The sequence below is a fragment of the Bidens hawaiensis genome, unplaced genomic scaffold (genome assembly GCF_021521415.1).
Source record: "Bidens hawaiensis isolate Kalapana, Puna unplaced genomic scaffold, B.hawaiensis_p1.1 tig00007389_1, whole genome shotgun sequence".
Classification (NCBI taxonomy): domain Eukaryota; kingdom Viridiplantae; phylum Streptophyta; class Magnoliopsida; order Asterales; family Asteraceae; genus Bidens; species Bidens hawaiensis.
The window spans coordinates 1,060,735-1,083,200 of NW_027491511.1; the positions used below are offsets into that span (position 1 = coordinate 1,060,735).

Sequence of the window (22,466 nt, forward strand, 5' to 3'; positions counted from 1 at the left end):
CAACTTGATGACGTGTTTTCACACCCACATCAAGTTCCCCAATGATGTTATCCTTTGGATGATAATTATGAATCCGAAGAGTGGGATTCTCAGGAACAACAACATTGTCTGTTAAATTAGTGAGATTCTCCTCAGCATCATGAGATGATTTACCAATCTCATGTGTTTCAGGGAATGGAGCCGAGAAAGAATCAACAAAATGACCATCATCAGATGAAATCGAAATCACATTAGATGTATCAGGAAGATCATCTTGTGAAGCATCATCATAAACAGAACTAGAAGATCTTGGAGGTAAGAATTGATCTTGTAAATACGCACGAACCAAATATTCATCCGGTTGATCCTCCATTTGAGTAAAAGAATTAAATAAACTCTCATAATCAAACATCCAATCAGGACCTTTTCCTTGGGAAGGTGTGGTGTACCTTTGACAATCAACATGGTACCAATCCTCTACACAACCCGAGGTAAAGTTAAATACTCTCTTCTTAGGTGATGCGTAGCCCAAGAAATAACCTTCAATAGCTTTTTCTTCGAATTTTCCCGCATCTTTCTTCAACATAGTACAAGGACAGCCAAATGGTTCCAAGTAATTTAAATTAGGTTTTCTCTTGTTCAGAAGCTCATAGCTTGTCTTTTGAAGCTTCTTCACAGTTAAAACACGATTGAGCGTATAGCAAGAAGTATTCACAGCCTCGTTCCAGAATTGAACAGAAGCTTAGAATCTGCAAGCATAGTTCTTGCTGCTTCAATCAATGTTCTGTTTTTCCTTTCAGCCATCCCATTTTGTTTTGGTACGTAAGGAGCACTATATTCACGATGAATTCCCTTTTGAACACAAAAGAAATCCAACACGTTGTTTCTAAAGTGATTAAGTTTTGAACCATAATGGGTGTTTGATCTTTTGAAGTCATAAATAAAACCCATGAATATCTTGAATAATCATCAGTGACTACTAAACAATCCAATCCCCAGCGATACTCACACAGTTCACTAGACCGAACAAATCCATATGAAGTCGTTCCAATGGAGTGTCAATGGTGGGGTGTTACTTCTTTTTCTATTTGCCCTTTTTGCAAGCAACACAGTGGTCGGATAATTTAAAATGTTTCAAGGAAACACCTTCGACCAAGTCATTAGCCATTAAATAATTCATCTTCCTAACATGAATATGACCCATCCTTCTGTGCCAGAGAATCTTGTCCTTTTCAGTTGCCTTAGAAACAAAACAATTTTCCGCAGAAGTTGATACTTTAGAAGACATGTTTAACACATAAATATTATTCGATCGAGGGGATCGCATGACAAACATGTCCTCGGGAATGACGTATCCCGGTTTCAGAATCAGACATTTTTTATCATTAAATACGGTAGTGTATTTCTTATCACAAATTTGTGACACACTTAATAAATTATGATCAACCTTATCACAATAGTTGACTTTTTCAAACGTGATATGCCCATTTGAAACTTCACCTTCTTGTGTTTCATACCCTTAGAATTCCCAGCAAAAGCAACATACCCTCCTTGGATATTTCTAACATTTGTTAAGAGATCAAGATTGCAAGTAATATGACGAGAACATCCACTGTCCATTATCCAGTTATCACCAGAAATAGTCTTGGATGCTACACATGAAAAGGAAATTATCAGTTTAAAAAGGCAGCCCAGGCCTCAGTCTTGGGCACCTCTTGAGTTTCTCTTGGAAGTTTAACATTAAGTTAATCTAAATGATGTTTAGCCACTTGTGAATATGTCACATGTCTTTTCGACTTTCGTCGTAAGTAAGCAGCTTGAACAATATTCGCGTTCACATTTTTGCAGATCGGTTCAGTGGGTACAAATTTGGGCTTATCATAACTTATATTCTCATTAACATGAATCACCTTTCGTGGATTCACATCAGAAAACATAATGTGAATTTCATAATCAAACGACATTGGTCATCACAAAATCTCCTTGATCAAAGGAACAGGTTTGGATTGTTCCTTGATAAACGGATGAAGATGTTGAGCTTTCTTCAATCCATAGTTTCTAACAACATGACCGTGTTCACCACAGAGAAAACATGTTCTCATGTCAACACGTTCATGTGATGGTTTAGCAGAAACATGTGCAGTTGAAGGTTGATGATAATCTCCAGCAATTGGACCCTTATCCAAGTCATCAAAAGTCACAGATTTTCGTTTCATATAAAAATCCAAATTTGAACTTTTTGAAAACCTTTGTAAAGAATTAGTTCCATTTGACTTTACAAACTAAACATTTTTAGCAGATTTTAACAAACTTTTCGCTTTTATCAACGGATCTGTCACTTTTGATGTCTTAGATTTCACAAACTTGTCTTCAAGGTCTTGTACCTTAGAAGTTTCATTGTGAAAGACACTTTCAATCAATTCGGGTTTGATGATATCGAGTGGAATGTCTTTCTCAGTGAACATTGTGCTTATTCCTTCATGTTTAAACACACGACCAGTTGATGTTTTAAGAGAAGCAGGATTGATAAAACGCATCAAATCCTCATCAGAAATTTTAGGTTTTTCTGATTTCTTAGCCTTCACCGGTTTAACCTTAACTTGTTCCTCCTTTTTCACTTGAGTTATGTGTGAACCATACACAGCCTCCTCAAATTCATAAGGTTCAAATAAAATGTGATTCGAACTTGGAATGTTCTTGTATTTGTGTATCACTTCTGGTTCAAACACATCTTCAATGATAACTTTCTCAACATTTTCTACAAAAACTTTGTTGATTTCAACAAGATGTTTTTGAGTTGATGATTGGGCTTTAATATTATCTGTTTTTATTGATTTAGATTTTTCTGAATCAACAGATTCATTCACAATCACTTCTTTTTCTTTTCTAGCAAAAGGATTTGCTGTATAATCATTATGAAATGGTGGTGGTACTTCAACAAAACCTACACTTTTTTTAGAATCTTTTTGCTTACTAGATACTTCGATTATCTCATTTAGCAAAAAAAATGATGAATTTCTAAATTTGCCCAACTTATTTTTCAACTCAAGAACTTCATTTTCAAGCTCAGTTATCTTAGAACGATGTTTCAAGATTTCTTGAAATTTTTTATTGTTAATTGTCATTTTGACTGATAACTCAGCTTTGAGATTATGATTACTAATCGACAATGCTTCAATTTTCTCCCTAGATCTCATTTGAGATTCTAAAGATTGTCTATAAGTATCCTTAAGTGAAGAAATTTCTCTCACTAAACAATCATTATGATTTTTCAATGATTCTAACTTAGACTTGTTTTTCTCACAAGGAACATTAACAGAGTTAGGAACAGAAGAACTAACCTCGTTAATTTTGGCCATGCAAGCAAAAGCAGTTGGTTGTTTCCCACATGAGTTATCAGAATCAGACTCAGTATCAATATCAGAAGATAACTCACTCCCACTTGCATCTTGAAAATTCTCAGTTGATTCTAACATGGCTAAGTTTGCTTGATTTTCATTGCATAGCAACCTTTGTGACCAATCAGTTCCATCAACAGTCAACAATGCTTGTGTTCCAAAAGCATATGGTTTCTTTGCAGAAGATGTATCAGCATCATTACCCCTATTCATAGAAGAACTTCTATCTTGACTACGAGGACCAGTGTATTCCTTCTTTGGTTTGTCACATTCTTTGGCAAAGTGTCCAAACTCTTGACAGTTAAAACACTTAACTTTCAGCTTATCAAAACCAACCTTCTTGTTCAATGATGGAAGATCTTTGCCAGTTCTTTGCATGAACTTCTTCATTTTCCTTACTATCATTGCCATATTACATTTTAAATCCATGAGCTCCAAATCATCAGGATCGATTTGGTCATAATCTTCATCAATTAACTCACTTGTGGCAATTTTACTACCAACCAAATTCTCATAAGAAGTCATGAAGGCACACAAAAAGGCAAAATTTTGTCAGCCTCTTTTATGTTCACATTAGGTGATGCTGAGAATTGATTTGCAGTAGCCGAAGTTCCATAACCTCCAGATAAACTAGAAGCACCAGATGATCCAGAACTTCCAAAAGTCAAAAAGCATGCACATGGATCGCTATAAATTGTTGTAGCATTTTCACTTGCATTCTGAGTGAGAAATGCAGTGATCGGAAATATTGTTGAACTCAAAGACATACTTCCACCATAAAAAGCTGGATATTGACTTTCCTTAGATGACTATTGACACTTTAGATCATATTATCGAGCTTCAATCTTTTGCATAAACTCGGAAGCAGTCAAATATTCATTATTGAAATAATTATTCTCTTTCAACACCATCAAGAATGTTGAGTATGAACTAGGTAAAGCACCTTTAATCGTATCTAACTTGTCAGATTCAGAAGGTTCAATCTTTAACTTGTCCATACAAGCAATTAAATGATTAAAACGAGTTGTCATTTCTTCAACAGTTTCACCTTTGAGTAAGTTAAAATTTCTGAATTGAAACTTTAACATCACTTTCTTACTTTCCGCACTATTACCCATGCTTCTCATTCTGATGTTTTGAAACAAAGAAGCACTAATCTTGATGCTTCCAACCTGGTGGAATATATTATCGGGTAATGCCATAGTAAGAGTCGAATACGCTTTTGTTTCGATCTCCAAAGCCTTCTTTTCCTCTTGAGAATATTGTGAAATGGCCATAGGAGTAAAACCAGTAGTCTCATCACCAATCATAGGTACATTGTACACTTCATCTAGAAAATAGGAACAGTTAGGATGAACAGAACCAAGATGAGCACGAAAACGAGGTTCCTGTTTTGCAAAGTCACTGAATTTCATCAGTCGTGGACATTTGGAATGAGATCCAATTTCCGTATCCAATTGTAACATTTGTTGCATGAGTACGTTTTGAGAAGCTAATGCATACAAACCAGCCATTGTAAATAACTAGTTCAAAGTTAACAATAATTCAAACTTCAAAGACTGAATTTGAAAAATTTATAACGAATTATGAACAAGATATATAACGAACTGAAGGAACAGTACCACACGAATTAGTTTATAATGAAGTGATAACGAATAACTAACGAACTGAGTCAATGAACTGAGTCAACGAATCAGATTAAGTTGACGAATCAATCTCACGAATAAGATTAACGAACCAGAATTCAAAGTAACGAATCAATGATTCAACTTAACGAATCAAGGTAACGAATCAATGATTCAAGGTGACGAATCAAGGAGCACGCAGTAGCTACAGTTGATAGCGAATCAACTACAGTTAATTAACGAATCTAGTTGTTAAAACAGTTATAACAAACTTTGCCACGTGGCACAAGTTTATTAGAGATTATATTAACGAATTAGACCACTTGCTTGACGAATCAGAAAGCACGAATTAAATTTGATGACGAACTTGATGACGAATTACTTAAAAGTACCGAATCTTCAATAGATGATGAAGATCTTCAAATCTTTATCATAAATTTCCAGAAATCTGGAAATCTGATAAACACACAAAACAAAATCAAATCCGTAATACTTCCTTAATATAACATCAAATCATCCAACCAATAGCTCAAATTACTCATACACTCTTTTCGAATCCAAATCACAGCATCTCGTTCACTAACTTAACCAAATCCGAACACAATTGAGCCAAACACACACTCTGTTTCACACTAACTCAGATCCAAATCATAAACAACTCAGATCCATTCCAATTACCAATTCCACTCAATCACACATTCGTTATACCTTACCAATCACAAATCTACATCAAATCAATCCATAAACCACCAATTCAATTGAGAATTCAATTAAATTCAAACTAAAACTAAATAAATTCAAACTAATATTAATAAACCTTCAATTAACAGTCTATAATACCAGATCAAGAGCAATTCGAACAGCGAAAGCTCTGATACCACTTGTTAGAACCTCATATCTAAGATCTAAGATATGTTAATACTATTATATGGATCTAGTTCATTGATTACTCTTAATACGATTATAGATTATATATATTATATATTAGTTGTAATATGTGTATTATGTGTAGATTACTTGAAGTTTTGATCGAGAGAGAATCGGACAGAGTTTAATTACTTTAATCCCAAAACTTAAATAAACAGTGATATGAACCTCTATAAATAGAAGATGGATCTAATTCGATACACATGGCGTAATGAATTAGCATCCACTTCGTTACATTACATATCAATAAACAAGACATAACGAATCAACTGATTCGTTATGCCCCATTCGTCAACATTCCATGACGAATGGGAATAAACATAACGAATTACATTCCATTCGTTAAACATCCTTAACGAATGGGAGGATCAATAACTTAACAGTCTAGTTCGTTAAGCATCCTTAACGAACTAGACATACATTAACGAACTAGACTTAATATTAATTACTTTTCATTAATAAATACAAAACGATAAATACAAAGACTCGAGACGCAAAATCGTGCACTAACACCCGCATAACTCAAGATATAGGAACATCATAACTTATCTAGAGACTATACACGGGCGAATCCAGACGCCCTCATAAGTCATCCGCAAGGTACTATTCCCACCCGCAAAGATGACCAGAAGGTGACGACAGAGAACAGTTGTAATTAACCAACTCCCTTCTAGAAGATTTACTAAGATCCTTTCTTGGAGAGCACGAGGCATAACAACCAATAGAAGAATAACAGCTGGCGAGATTGTTACAACCATGTACATGGCCAAAATAGCTCATCCTATAACGAGTCGACGCATGTCCAGGTTGTTGCAACCATGCACATGGCTATATAGCTTGTCCTATCACACGTGGACATGTGTCCAGGCAGTTATGAAAGCATCTTCTGGAAAGGGACAGCTGGATCAATCACATTCCCTTACCCTTCGGCTATAAATACATTCACCATCTCCATGAGGTATTCATTCACTCCCGACTATCTACTCAAAATACTTAAGTACTTCCTATCAATCGGAACTGTACTTATTCTCACGCCGGATGGTGGTTCAGGGAAGACCCCCCCTATTTTCCTTCCTGTAACGAGCTCAGGATGGTTGTTTTGCAGGTTTCTGTCATTGAACCTGGGAGATCGGACTCGTATCGTTAATTAGTAATTACTTGACCCGTAACATGTGGACTCATTGGATCTAGGCCCTTAGAGGATTAGATCCGTGTTTCTTCACTTATTAATCATAAAAAAACTAAATACCAAATCCAAATATCTTAAATGGAGGGATACAATATGAAAAATATAATGATCTTATATTTAAACCTCAATCTCTTACTTAGAGCTAGGTGATTCTTAAATAACTTTCCAACCATTTCATTCTTAATATAGTTCCAATGTAATCTCACAAGACAACAACCCTTGATTATAATCAGAGGTGTTCGATAATTCAATTAGGAATCGAGAGTAACTCGAATTCAAAATTCGATTTGGAAATGCGTTTCAAACCGAACCGCCTCTAATATTATGCATATAAATATTTATTTTTTAAACAAAAAAACAGTAAAACTTTGTTATAATCAACCCCAGTTTGAACAAAATTTGTACTAGGCTGTCTAATCCTAATTCAAATTCACTTTTGGGAAATAACCATTTTAACCGATTTGTTATAATTTGATTAGAATCAACCAATTCAAATAATATGAAATTCGATTTAATGAAAAGTTACAATTCATATTTATTTGGGAAATAATCAAAATTACCATTTTAACCAATAAGTTTAACAAAATAGCCATGACATTTTTATTTTATAAAAAATCATTTGACTTTTCTTATTTTTGTTTAAGATATTGTTTCAGCTAATCGAAAGTTTCCACATAACACACCTTTGCTGCATCAAGGCAACAAATTTTTACCCGACACAACAGATTTTAATGTGGTGTAAGAAAACATTTGTTGTGTCAGATATAAATCAGACACGTCATGACTCGTGACTGATACAGTGTCAAAAAATACTCCTCAAAAGCGAAATATATATATATATATATATTTAAAGGTCAATGCCATTTTGTTAATTTTGTTGGACAACTTTTCCATCTTTGTAAATTTATAATGTTGTTAAGTATCGTTTTTTCCATAGAGATGATTCTATTGCCATATTTAAGTGACCCAAATTTTACAAGCCAAACCATACTACAAGTACCTTTTCAGTAATCACTCAAAACTACAAGTACCCAAAATCAAATAATTCATTTTTAATATTCTTCCCTCCACATTACAAAACTTCACTGGTATATCTTCCCCTCCAAATCCAAGCCTTGTCTCTCTAAAATCAACTGTGAATTAGTTCTTACAATGTCAAAAGATCGACCTTCAAACCGCCCCGGTGGAAAATAACCGGTTCCGCCTCCGTTGAATTCCACGAAACCGCTGTTCGCTCCTTCCTTCGATTACCATCAATTTCCCGCTAAAGACAACGGCGAGAGGATCGCTGTCACCACCGATCAGGACGACGGCAATGTCGTGATTGTCTGAGATCTGGTAGTTTTTGATTCGTTCATCACTTTAATTCATCGCAATCTTGCTTTGATGTTGCTAATTGTCACCTAGAAACCAGAAACGGCCCTATGATAGTGGAAGCCGCTATCGTAATTTGGGGGGGGGGGCAAAATATTTTATATATATATATATATTAAATTTCTTTTTTACAAAATTAGTATGGATCTTAATCATCTTAATTATATTAGGCCAAAAACTTTATTTTATCCATAACGTTAATCGTCGTTTAAAATAATTAACTTACATATTTCGTTACTCGTTAATGTCTAAGATCTATTTTATTTTGGCTCAACCATAGTATTTAAATCCTCAGGGCCGGCCCTAATAATTGTAAATCAAGGATTTAGAAATGGTTAACTGTAAAAATAAGTTTCCTTATCATCATCTCAATTACGTTCATGATTAACAGCCTGATAAGCGAAAATTTGGAACAATTGTCAATGAAATGGCGCCAAATAAGTTGAGTGTTTCGGGAAAAGGTCAATGGGTCAACCATCAGTCAAAGATTACAAAGAACCAAAAATCACCACTTAATCATCCTGCTAGCAACTCTCGATTTGAAAGCTCACTAGGTACTTTAACAGTTAACTGTTACAACAACGGTTAATATTATAATATTAAATCATGAACAATGTCTTGTTGATGAGAATAATATTGTAACATGTAATTTTTGCAGTTGTTATAACAAAGAAATTTAGTGACCTAATGAAGCAAGCTGGAGATGGTATTATTGATTTGAATATTGCTGCTGAAACCTTGAATGTAAATTACATTATTATTTTATTTATATGAATATTCAGTGTGATTATATTTATAAGTTATAATGTTATAGACGTCGAAGAGGCGGTTATATGATGTAACAACTGTTCTAGACGGTATCGGTCTTATTGAAAAAGATTGCAAGAACAGAATCCGGTGGAAGTAAGTTTGTATTGAACTATTAATCATATTAACTAACTTACTCTGGTTAACTCTAGTGTTATATGCTAATTTATTTATTTAACTAAATGTTTAGACGCGAAGATGGTTCTAAACCTGAAGAGATAACGGATGACATGGCACAGTTAAAAGCAGAGATTGAAGAACTTTCTTTGCAAGAGAATGCATTGGATGAAAACATTAGGTTGATTGATTTATTATATTACATTATTAATTATGCAATTATTTAAGTTTAAAATTTAAAACTATTTGTTGCAGAGAAATGCAGGATGAAATAAGAAATTTGTGTGAAGATGACAACAACCAAAAGTACTTAATTTCTTTATATTAATAGTTACATAAGATAATACAGTCATGAGTCATGATATTAGGATCAAAATATTGATGATAGAAATTACTTTAGGTGGCTTCATGTGACACGATGACATAAAAGGTCTAACATGCTTTCAGGTGAAGTTATGCAACAATATTTTAATATATTAGGTACATAAATTAATACAGTTATCATGTTCTAAATCTTTGATGCACTTATAAATGACAGAATGGAATTTTGATAGCAATAAGGGCTACACAAGAGACTGCACTTGAGGTGAGTTTGCTAGAAGTCGAACTAAAACTGAAATAACGAATTAAATTGTTATTACTAACCTTCGGGGGTGGTAACATCCTTATTCCACGGGTTTATGCTTTTAACCCATTGAAGGTCACATGACCGACACATGTTGCACTTTACCTGTTCCGTTGGTTGGCAAGGTATTAGTGGGTCGGAAGAGTTTCCCATAACTTTTAAGTTATTGAAAATCATTCGGTTCTGGTTTTTAGGTATTCATATGGATTCGATTTGGTTTCTGTTTAGTCATTTGGATTGAAAAAATAATGGTGCAAAATTGAATGTGGGTCTAAATCCTTTTGTTAGCTAATAACTTGTTGATTATTATACTTTTGGGCTAAGATATTAGAACTTATGATAAATCACTTTACATTCAATATGAAAAATAAAAATTCATAACTTCAGTTCGCTTTTTAAGCTACATGCAAAAGCTAACCCAAAATTCGGTTTTTATAATAGCATAAAATTAAACCATCAGTTGTTGTTTGGGTTCGGTTATTTCGTTAGATTTTAACTAGTGTTTACCCGGTGCGTTGCGCTGGGACAGCTGATAAAACTCCAGAGTTGAAACCCGGGTGTTGTAATATCTCGAGTGTTATGACGGTAAGTCGACGTGAATTCAGACATTACCGGTTATGCTCGTTAAGGTATAGACACCTCTGGTAAAACCTAAGTGTTCAAATCCAAAAAATAAATTTGTTAAATTAACATACAAAAAAATAAAATATTCGATGCTTATTTGGTCGGCAAACCCGGGCAATGGTAAAACCCAAGCGTTGTCGGTCTAGGTTTGGTTATTTAAGTTTGCTTTGATTAACGCAAAACAGAAACAGATTAAAAGTTCAGTTTGCTACAAAAGGGTAAAACCAAACCGTCTTTTGTGTTTCGTTTCGGTTTTTTTATTAACTATATGAAAAACTGAAACCAAACCGAAAATTCGTTTTATACAAAAATATAGAATCAAATCAGTTTTTGTTTGTATTTAGTATTCCAAAGTTGTTATTTATGACATCAGACTTCTTACTAGTTAAAATAAAAAGGAAAATTGGTTTTAAATAATACCAACTATGCCATATTAGTAAATAACAGTCTCAACTTCACACTTGCCTGGTGGCAGTCCAAACTAAAGGTGTATTTGTTTCTAACGGTCCACTACTAACGAAGGACTAACCCCGCTAGTTCGATGATGGCGTGGCATGCATACATGTCAAAAACATGCTTATATGGCATATACGTGGCAAGATCGAGCTTACGTGGCAGATTACACCATTACTATTACCATTACCACCACCACCACCACTCTCTCTATCTCTCTCTTCTCTTCTCTTCTCCCTCTCTACTCCACCACCACCGACCCTTCAACACAACTTACCACCTGCCGCCACCAGCACCACTACCTACCAGCACCTACCATCAAACCCTAATCCTATTAATCTTCATCATCTGCTTCTTTTTCTAGGGTTAGGGTTTATATGGCTCAAGAATTGGGGATCTGGCTTGATATTTTTGCGGCGGAGATAGTGGTGACAGAAGAGTGTACGGTGGCGTGCATCACGACGGTGAGGGGAAATATCCACGACAGGTGGATATGTGGACTGTTTGTGGAGGCAGTGAAGGATAAGACGGCGAGATCTTGTTCACAATCGCCGGAGAAAGGTCGTCTCCGGCGGTGGCGTTGTTCGAATTGGTGGTGGTGGATTGAGATATGAGGGTAGAGTATGAAGTTTTCGTAATGAAATTACAATGGGTCTTGGAATTTTTCAGAGGATTAGAAGATGATGTGAGGTCTTGATGGAGCTATGTGAGGGTTATGTGGTTCTGTTCAATATTTGGGAAAGAACAGATTGATTTTGAAGATGATGGGAATGTGGATGAATAAGGTAGTGGTGGTGGTGGTGTTGTTGTTGCAGGTTGGTGGTGGTTGGACACAAAGAGAGGAGACGAATTTTTAATTAAAAGAGATGGATATTTTTTTTTATGAATAATACTTAAAGATGATAAAGAGTTCATCGCCACGTAATCATGCCACATAAGAGTTTTTTAACAGCTGAGATGGCCACGTCATCATCGAACTAACGGGATAAGTCCTTCGTTAGTCGTGGACCGTTAGAAACAAATACACCTTTAGTTTGGACTGTAACCAGGCAAGAGTGAAGTTGGGACTGGAGTAGTCAGAGATAAAATAATTGAGGGAATTTTACCAATATGGCATAGTTGGGATTATTTAAAACCAATTCTCCAAATAAAAAAGAAAAAAAAAAACACAACTCTAATTTTAGGGTGTTGTTGACCTTCATATTAGGTTGTTGACCATCCACAAAGGAGGTACAGGATGATAATCCTTAAGAGTACAACGGGCCCAGTTGATATGCATCTTCTCAGGTACTGTTATAGTTTAATTGTTTTTCAAATTAAGTATGAACTTATTTTGTTTGACTTTGTTATATAGTGAATATGAAGAGGAGTTTGATGATATGCCAATTGCTTCAAGATCAGGACCAAATGATAATCCAGAGCCAGGTGATAATATGACCTCTGAACGTAACATACCTCAAGACTCATCTGGTGGGATTATGAACATAGTTAATGTGAGTATTTGTTATTCCTTAATTAAATTATAGACTAATATATGTCATAAAAAGTTCAACTACGGAAAAAGGAAAACCAATTAATATGTTATAGGCGAATATGTTCATAGTTAAATAAATACTATTACGGATATAGTAAAAGATCTCATACATTGTTCATTATATTTTTTTCAATAAACAGGGTATTCTGTTCATTTCATAAAATTAACAGATAAAATCTAAACATAATTAATTTTTTTAAAAACAAAGGTAAAATAAATAAGTTAGGCATGCGTATTTTGATTATTTAACGAAAATTAACAAAAGATTTAGCAGAGTTATTTAAAATAAACATGAGTATTTTAAGTATTCATGTGTATTTTTATTGATTAGCAAGGGTATTTATTAGTTTTTAACAAATAAAGGTATTTTAGTCATTTTATAAAAATTAACAAAGAGTTTAATATAGTATTTTTTTTTCCACAAACATTAGTATTTTTTCAATAAATAGATGTATTTAATAAACACGGGTACTTGTAATGTTATAACAATAGTAATGTTATAACAATATTAGTTGTACTTACAGGATGACCTAGACTATTGGCTTTTTTCTAACATAGAAGCTCCCTTGACCAATATGTGGGACATAAGTTGTAGGCTTTCTTCTCAAATGTTATATTACTTCATGTCCAAATTACGATAATTCTAATATGGTATAATGTTTAGCTTTATGGTATAATGTTTAACTTTTTTAGTAGATGATGTCGACTGGGATGACTTTGATTTACCAAGCGATGAATTTGGGCTAGTTAATGATGATATCAACGTACCAAACCGAAATGGCCAACCATTTGATGCACCCTTTTAAAGATGATAGAGAAGTGGATCCAATGATTCAGCTTTATGTTGCACGGTACAACTGTAGAAAGTTCAAACAATAAAGGTGCTTCATATATGCTTGCTCCAATATAAGTGAAGTGTACGGATAGTTCATGGTGATATGAGCACATGTAAACTAACTTGGTTCACGCGGACCCAGGGTTTTACATGAAACCGAAAAAACTAATTCGTAGCCGGAATCAAAATAACAAAAACCGATGGTTTGTTTTATGTTTTTTTAATCGAACTTTTGGTTTGATTTCGGTTTTGCATGTAACTATAACCGAACAGAATTTTGTGGACTTTTATTTTTATATTGAAGTTATTTATAATAATTTAATACATAGTGTAACTCAAATATTTTAATACAAATGTATAATAACAAATTAATTAATTCACAAAAAAATTAGGCCAAAATTTTTTGTTTTGGGCCAAAATATTTTTCGGCCCGATTATTTCTAGCCCAAATAGCAGCACCGAAGCCAACCCGAACCCGATTGAAACTCGAAAAAATCGTGACGGGACAGTTTTCAAACCAACCAATTAATGTGCATCCCTACTCAGAATGAACTAAAGAGAATTATATTGATTTTTATTTTTGTAAAAATATAATTAAATGATTGGAGCTTAAGTTTATATAGTTTGGTAGAGGATATCGGACCAAACTGAGTTGACTCATGTTTTCGACCTTGATTTTTAGCTGACCCTGACTTGATTCGACCTTAGTACGTGAAAAACACTTATGTAAGTTGATTAGTGGGTTGTTAAGCTATCCAACAGGATATAAAACTTTATTTGAAATGAATCTTCATTACCGGTTTTGACTCGAAACTCATTCCAACCAAGATTTGTCACGACATGAACTGTTTGGACGTCCCGGTCGAAATGGGTCTGGTTGAATTGGATCCGGGACGTTCAAACAGTTCATGTCGTAACAAGTCTTGGTTGGAATGAGTTTCGAGTCAAAACCGGTGACAAAACAATGCTGCTCCTCTAAAAATCTTTAATGGTACGCAAAACTTGTATACGTTGACATTTCCAATATTGATGAATTTGATGTGCTTTGACTTTTGAGTAATTGAATGTTTCACGTCACTACGACGTTTACTTTAATAGAAAATACCGTTAATATATAGGATACAATATTCCTAAAATCTTAAAGAGTTATAATACTGTTAAATAGAACCACATCTTTTGTGATATGCCACTACCTAATATATATCTTTACGTCACTTAAAAATGATAAATGGTGAAAAACATCGGAATTTTACCTTTTCACACTTGTCGATAACCAGAAAAAGAAACCTGTGCGTTGATGAGTGCAAAATCTTTTAAGGCTTGGCTATTGCGACAACTCTACTTAAAACAAATTTTTTAGAAATTTTATTAAATTTCTTTTAATTATACTTTTAGTATTGTGAAAAAATAAATATATAAGCAGTAGCTAATTATGTGTATCGTGAAGTTACATATATGCATCTCATATATTATATACATATAATATGATATATTTCATTAATAATATTATTGTTCCCCGTATTACGAAGTTGTTTTAAATTATTTGTTTATAATATTTATAATCTTTTGGATTTATTTTTTATTTATTAAAAAGAAGTTAATAATACACTTAAAATTTAATAATGAAAGAGTTTCACAAATAAATGAGATATTATAACTAAATTTAAAAACTATTTGGGTTTGGTGAGACCCATGACCCGTTTACTTTTTTCACTATAACATTATTCCTTAATTATAAATAATATATTTTTATATAAAAATCGTCTACTAGCTTTTAGTATATTTCTATTTTATAGGATTTTCATATCAAATATTTGGTAAGATTAATTTCTAATTTAATGAGATGTTATAAGTTATAACCAAGGGCTATCTAGGTTTAGTGATATCCATACCCATGAATTCAGGTCAAATGCAAGAAAAGCCACTATTTACAAATAATTTAATCTGGTAGCTTGAGAGAATGTAAGAATATTTCGTTTATATTTAAAATAGCTAACCTTTAATTTTTATTTTTCTTTTGAACGGTGTGGTGTGCGCAAATGTTACTTAAGTAATATTGCTAATTACATATTTTATTTTAATTTTTTTTTCTCACTATTTACAAGCTCTCATTTTCATGTATCATATTTGTCAAGTCATTTTAACAAGTCATATATGATATATGCACACCAACATGGAAAAGGCCCTTTTTGAGTTTTTCATTCATGCTAATTTAGTCATCGTATACCCCTTTTTTCCCTATAAATTAGTAAAAGACATTTTACTACGTAATTTCTTTTCTCTTTTCATCTTTTTCTCCAAATCGGGTACGCAAACTACGACCACCTGTAAAAACATAGCTTTCATGCTTGTTTCTCCTCTACTTGTTAAATTGATATTATATATACATACAAAAGGAAATCAGAAACTTATTCATGTCATATGATTTCTCACAATATTAAATATATTTTTTGTTTGTATATATATAATACATGATACCGTGCATTTTAATTTTAAATTTGAAATAGACTATGTCATCTCCAGCCATCCAATTGAATATAACATCTCACTTATTATCACATAACGTCTTTCCGATTTCAACCACACGTTATCTCCCCACATTGCCCCACAAAAATGTGTTACGTTTCTATTTTATATTTTTCTAAATGTATTTAATCTGGAGTTTAGCATGTTTGTTTTAAATTATCTGATATATTCATAAATTAAATAATTTATTTTGAAGTTGGAGTAAAAGAACATGTATTTAAGATGCACTTAACGGTTTGGTTTGACATATATTTATTTTTTTTTATATTCATTCAAAATCCTTCTAACATTGCACTGAAAGAACTTTGAATCCATCACATTCAATTTAAAAGGTTTGATATCATATGTTTTTACAAAAATTTAACGTCGAATTACGACAGTTTTAATGGTTTACTGGTTGAGTTAGCTTGACAAGCCAAGTCATGGGTAAGGTTTTAACCATTATTTTTCTTTTTTGTCAATTATAGTTTTTTTCAACTAATAAAAAGTATTCATTAACAAACAATAACAAAAATAATACTTATATATAAATGCCTATTGCTGTTAAAAGAAATAATAATTTCGTATTCTAAAAGTAAAAAGGTAAAAATCAAGATAAGTTAAAACAATACATGAGCGTTTCCGAACTCAATGTGGATTTATTCATCTAAATGTTAACCTGTAGTGGTGGGGGTTACTCCAATTGGCTCTCCTTTGAAGTTAATGGTTCAGGCCCAGTTAAAGACGGATTTGTTGTAATTTAGCTGTTAAAACAAAAAAAATGTTGATTTTTTTTTTAGTTTTGATTTACACCACTACTGAACTTATTAGGCAACAAACATGAACCGTACCAAACTATTAAACCGACCAAGCCATTTCTCAGTATTAAGAAACCTTAATTATTGGACAACACGATAAACACGTCATGCTTTAATATACACGTTTGGAATTATTTATATTCTGGTTTTCAACTGATTATATATATTGTTTTAAAAGAAAACAATTTGGCCACTTTGTCTAAACAAATCAACACAAAATTTCATCCTTTTGTTTCTTCTCATGCAATGGACCTCAACGGTGTCCAAACGCCCATATCCACCACCAAGTCATCCTACTCATCCGATTTCGAGCTAGTTTCTCTGAGACCCGCTTCCTACACCTCCCTTCGCGACATCCTCCCACCGACCGCCGCGGCTGTCCAGTCCCCCAAACTTCCCTCTTTCCCTGTACATTCCGGTTACGAGATTTCCATCCGTAACCGGCTAGTGAAACAGGCTGCATGGCCGTACCTGCAGCCTGTTTCCGTCTCACTAGACTCTGGTGGAACCACGGTCTTCCACAGCCTCTGGACCCGAATATCTGATGCTGTTGTTAGTCTCATAACACGAATCTGCGATTGCTTTCTTCGGTAAGTTCAAGTTACAAGTACAAGCACCCATCGATTATAACATCAACATAGGTAAGATTTTGTAACATACACCCAATTTTGGGTTTGTTTTGATATGTGTTCAATTTGTAGAAACGTATTTATAAAGCAATTGAATTAATATATAACAAGTTGGAATTTAGATTTGTTTGTTAATAAAGCAATCTCTATTGTGGTCAACGCGTGGGTTGGGGTCATATACCCTTGTAACGACTGATCGGTCTTAACTGAGTGCTGGTTGGAAATATACATGCTTCAGTTCGAGTCAATATCCAACTTGAAAAGTAGAGGTAGCAAGATGGATAGGTTCGGTTGGTTGTTGGGTTATAACGTAGTTTGGGTTAAGATTTGTTATTTAAAAGAAAAGTTATAGTGGGTTAACATCGAGATGAGCTAACTTAATTTTTTCCTCTTTTATTTTTTAAATGGTGGATATTAAAAACGCTTACCGGTGCCCGGTTACAATTGGAACCTTGTTAAACAATTTTCAACTTATTTTCACTCATTTTTCTTTGGACTCATCTGGATCCATTCCAACTTTTTAGTGTGTAGCTCAGTTGGTTAAGGTGCACATAAAAGTTGGAACAATAACCTAAAGGTCGTGGGTTCGAAACTAGTCCTAAGAGCCAATCTCCTTGTCGCCGAGTGAGGCTGATTTACCTCTCATGTGATGAGTTTGGGACGATCTGATAGGGCCAGTTAGCATGTCCGAAACAACATGTTTTGAACAATTAATCATTTATTCTAAACCCAAAGCAACCCAAAAATTTATTATTTTATGATCCTGAATGTGTAACATTCACTAGGCCTAATGATTACAACCTAAGGTCACCCGTAGTGGGCGTCTTTTGGGCGATGAGGGGCGAAGACGGGCGAAAACACCCCCCCCCCCCGCGATTTTAGGGGCGATAGGGGGTGGGGTGGGGGGTTTATCGCCGTATGTTGATTGAAAATAATAATATAATAATAAATATAACCTTTGGGAACGGTCAAATTTAAAAAAAAATTAATTTAAACAATATATATATATACACCCCTTTTTCTCCAAACTCATATCCATTTCATACATTACACATAACCAAATTCTTCAAAAATACAACAAAAATGAATCATAGAAACAACCCGAACCAACTAAACCATCCATTCCCTCCTTTCGGTCAATTCCACGCTTCACAAAACCAACCGAACGTAAACACGCAATGGGACCCGAACACCTGAAACCAACTGAACCAAAATTTTCCGTTTGTTTTTGCCGACCCGTACCTAAACATGTATGCCAACTACCTCATGCCCCAAAACCTCATGCCGGCTTCGGGTCTACCCAACAGGAGCCGGAGCCGGTGACGGTGTAAGGCCCCGTTACCGGAACCTCAATTTGGACGTTTGATTTACTCATAAACACAGTTCTAAAATATCAGAGTTAATTAAAACTTTACGCGAAATATTGTCTTAACATGATTCAAACATTGTCTTAACATGATTCAAACGTTGTCTTTTGAAATCAAAACATAAATTATAAAACATCATGAGCCTTCAGATGTCAGCCTCTTGTTCTTCTGCCATGTGCCCCGCTCAAGCTAGCTGCCTCATTCTACTCACCTGCGTGCATACTAAAAGTCAGCTACGCTGAGTGAGTTCTAGTTAATCAGGCAACATGTAATATATACACTTACCTTCATATATGCATTCGAAGATGCATATTTAGATACTTTACTTATTACATTACTTTCATACAATCATACATACAAACATACCCTATTACTTCTATGTTATATACATAATTTCCTTTCTATATCATATATTGTTAGGGTCTGATCCATTCCTTTTCTATCTCAGATATTATTAGGGTCTGGTCCCTCTCCTTTTCCATATCTTATCTCTTTTCTATCTCAGATATTGTTAGAGCCTGGTCCCATCTTTCTCTATCTCAGATATTATTAGGGTCGGGTCCATTCCTTCTCTATCTCAGATATTATTAGGGTCTGGTCCCTTTATTTTTTCACACTCGTGCATACTTTCTTTACATACTCATATCATATTGTACCTATATATATATATATATATACTTCCTTTAACATTCATACATACTCACCTGTCATACATATACCTTTCATACACAATCATATTTCATATACATACATTCCTTGTCAATACGTGCAATATCCGAAGATCGTTCACGTACCGACAAACTTTCATTCACATTCAAGATATATGTTATTTATCACATAAATCATACATGGCATACGCTTACCATTTATGGTAAGTGCATTAACTATCACATCGAGTATGCACACAGCCCCGAAAACATAACAAGGAAATGGGCTAGAAACTCACCTGGATTCTGTTATGTTCGCCGTTAACGGTTATTCCTCTCTTTAACTGAGCTCGGATAACTGTACATTAATTACGTGTATCAATACTTGTCCTAAACATATTATTCATGTTTTAGTAAAAATGGATAAGTCTGATATATTCTAATGGCCTTGTAAGGCATGGCCTTGTATTTGTATACACTTTATTTGAATACCCTTATGTTCGAATAGATTATACTTATAAAATCTTTCTGCCCTTCCTTCCTTGTTGTATTCGATTAGTCAATCCTATTCGAACACTATTGTATTCAAAACACTTTATGTTCGAATACAATGTGTGGAAATGAATTGTACAATCTTTCTCCTCTGCATTCGAATGCATGATGTATTCGAATTCATGATGTATGCGAATGGGTTTGTACGTATTAGGCAACCTTGTATTCGAGTGGACACAAATACACTAAGGAATTGTATGTGAATGCCCTTATTGTATTCGAATAGATCTTAGCATGCGAGTACATATGTATGCGATCTCATGATGTATGCGAATACACGATGTATGCGAATACATATTGTATTCGAATACATTGTGTATTCGAATACATAGTGTATTCGAAACCATAGCGTATTCGAATAGGGCTATGTTAGCATGCTGTTTTTAACTTGTATTCGAATGGTTAGAATACTCATGAGTTTTCTTTCCTTCTTTCATGTATTCGAATGGCCTTTGTATAACACTGTATGCGAATGTGCTTTTGTAACCGTTGTATTCAAATGGCTATGACCTAGCATACAAATCATATACAGACCCATGTATTTGTTTGGATAGAGTATTCGATTAGAAAGGTTGTATTCGAATGATATCTCATTCGAATACATCCTCTGAGCTACTGTTCACTCCCCTACTTCAATCATTCTTACATGTTTTAATATCTTTAACCCTATTATGGAATTATATCATCTCATAAACGTTTCCATTTCCATTTTTCAGCTAAGACCTAGCCCATTCACCCATAAAGCTTGAACCTTTATGAATTTAAAACGTTCTTAAGCTAGATCTAGGGTTTCTTTATGAACCGTATTCACCATCATGTTCATCTAGTCCATTTTTATCATCAAGTTTGCATTTTTATGATACATCTATACCCGGTCTACTCTAGGCTAAGTTTTAGGGCAGATCGTTCATAAAAAAAACGTAACCTTTATATATAAAGAACATACTGTTTTGACATTTCTAGGCTACGGGTTAGCTTTACTATGCTCTCACGAGTTGTATCTAGCTTGTATAACCAAGATCTTCAAGAACCTAAGCTTGGTTTGGTCTTGAATCCTCCTCTTGGTCATGGCCGATTATCAAGAGTGTTTGTGTGTGTGTTTTGAGTGTGTAGGAGGCTTGTAAGATAAGAAATGAGGGTTTTAGGGTTTTAGGAAGGTTTAAGGAGTATTTATACTCTCTTAAGCCCATGGACCTAAGGCCCATAACCATCCCTTATTCCTCCTTTCATTAACCAAGTCCATATTCTTTAATATTATTTTCTTAATTAAATATTAACACACTATAAACGAACATAACTCTCTTTTATTTATTATTTCAAAAGTAGGATGTTACACGTCTTCCCTCCTTAAAGTGGTTTCGTCCCCGAAACCTTACTATTACTTAAATAAATTCGGGTAAAACTTGTGCATCTCTTCTTCAACTTCCCACGTAGCGTTTGACCCCTTGCGATGGTTCCATATCACTTTCACTAAAGGTATAACCTTGTGACGCAGTTGTTTTTCCTTGCGGTCAACTATCTCTACCGGTTGTTCAATGTAGTTCAACCGTTCATCAACTTCAATATCTACCAATGGCACATGAGACGTGTCATCCTCCAGACATTTTCTCAGATGAGAAACATGGAAGGTTGGATGAATTCCTTCTAACTCTTCGGGTAACTCTAGCTTGTAAGCCACTTAACCCACTCGATCCATAATCTTAAACGGTAATGCACCTTGGGCTCAACTTCCCTCTCTTCCTAAAACGAATAATTCCCTTCCATAGTGAGACCTTGTGCATCACATTGTCACCAACATTAAACTCGATTGGTGGTGGCCGCTTATCAACATACGACTTCTGACGGTCTTGAGCAACTTTCATCCTTGCCTTGATCTAATCAAGTTTGGAAGATGTTTCTTGCACAACTTCTAGGCTTCCGATCTCCTTCTGACCAATCTCTCCCCAACATGCAGGAGTTCTACATCGTCTTCTATACAACATCTCGAACAGTGACATACCAATACTTGAATGGTAGATGTTGTTATAGGAGAACTCTGCCAAATGCAGATGATCATCCCAACTTCCTCCAAAGTCTAAAACACAAGCACGTAATATATCCTTAAGGGTTTAAATATTCCTTTCAGACTGTCCATCTGTTTGAGGATGATACGCTGTACTGATGTTCAATCTTGTCCCCAGGCTTTATGGAACTTCTTCCAGAATCTCTAAGTAAATCGAGTATCTCTATCAGACATAATCGACAATGGCACTCCATGCTTAGTCACAAACTCTTTTATGAACAAACTTGCTAACGTTTCTGACGAGATAGCCTCTCGTATAGGCAGAAAGTGAGCACTTTTCGTCAAACGATCCGCAATCACCCAAATGGTATCATGATGTTTAGCTGTACGAGGTAGCTTGGCTATGAAATCCATGGTTATGTGTTCCCACTTCCATTCAGGTATTTCCAAAGGATGCAT

General features: G+C 34.4%; 1 pseudogene; it reads left to right on the forward strand.

Moving 5' to 3' along the window:
- Positions 1-8,919: 8,919 nt before the first annotated feature.
- Positions 8,920-13,458, forward strand: LOC143635050 (transcription factor E2FA-like; annotated as a pseudogene).
- Positions 13,459-22,466: the final 9,008 nt, after the last annotated feature.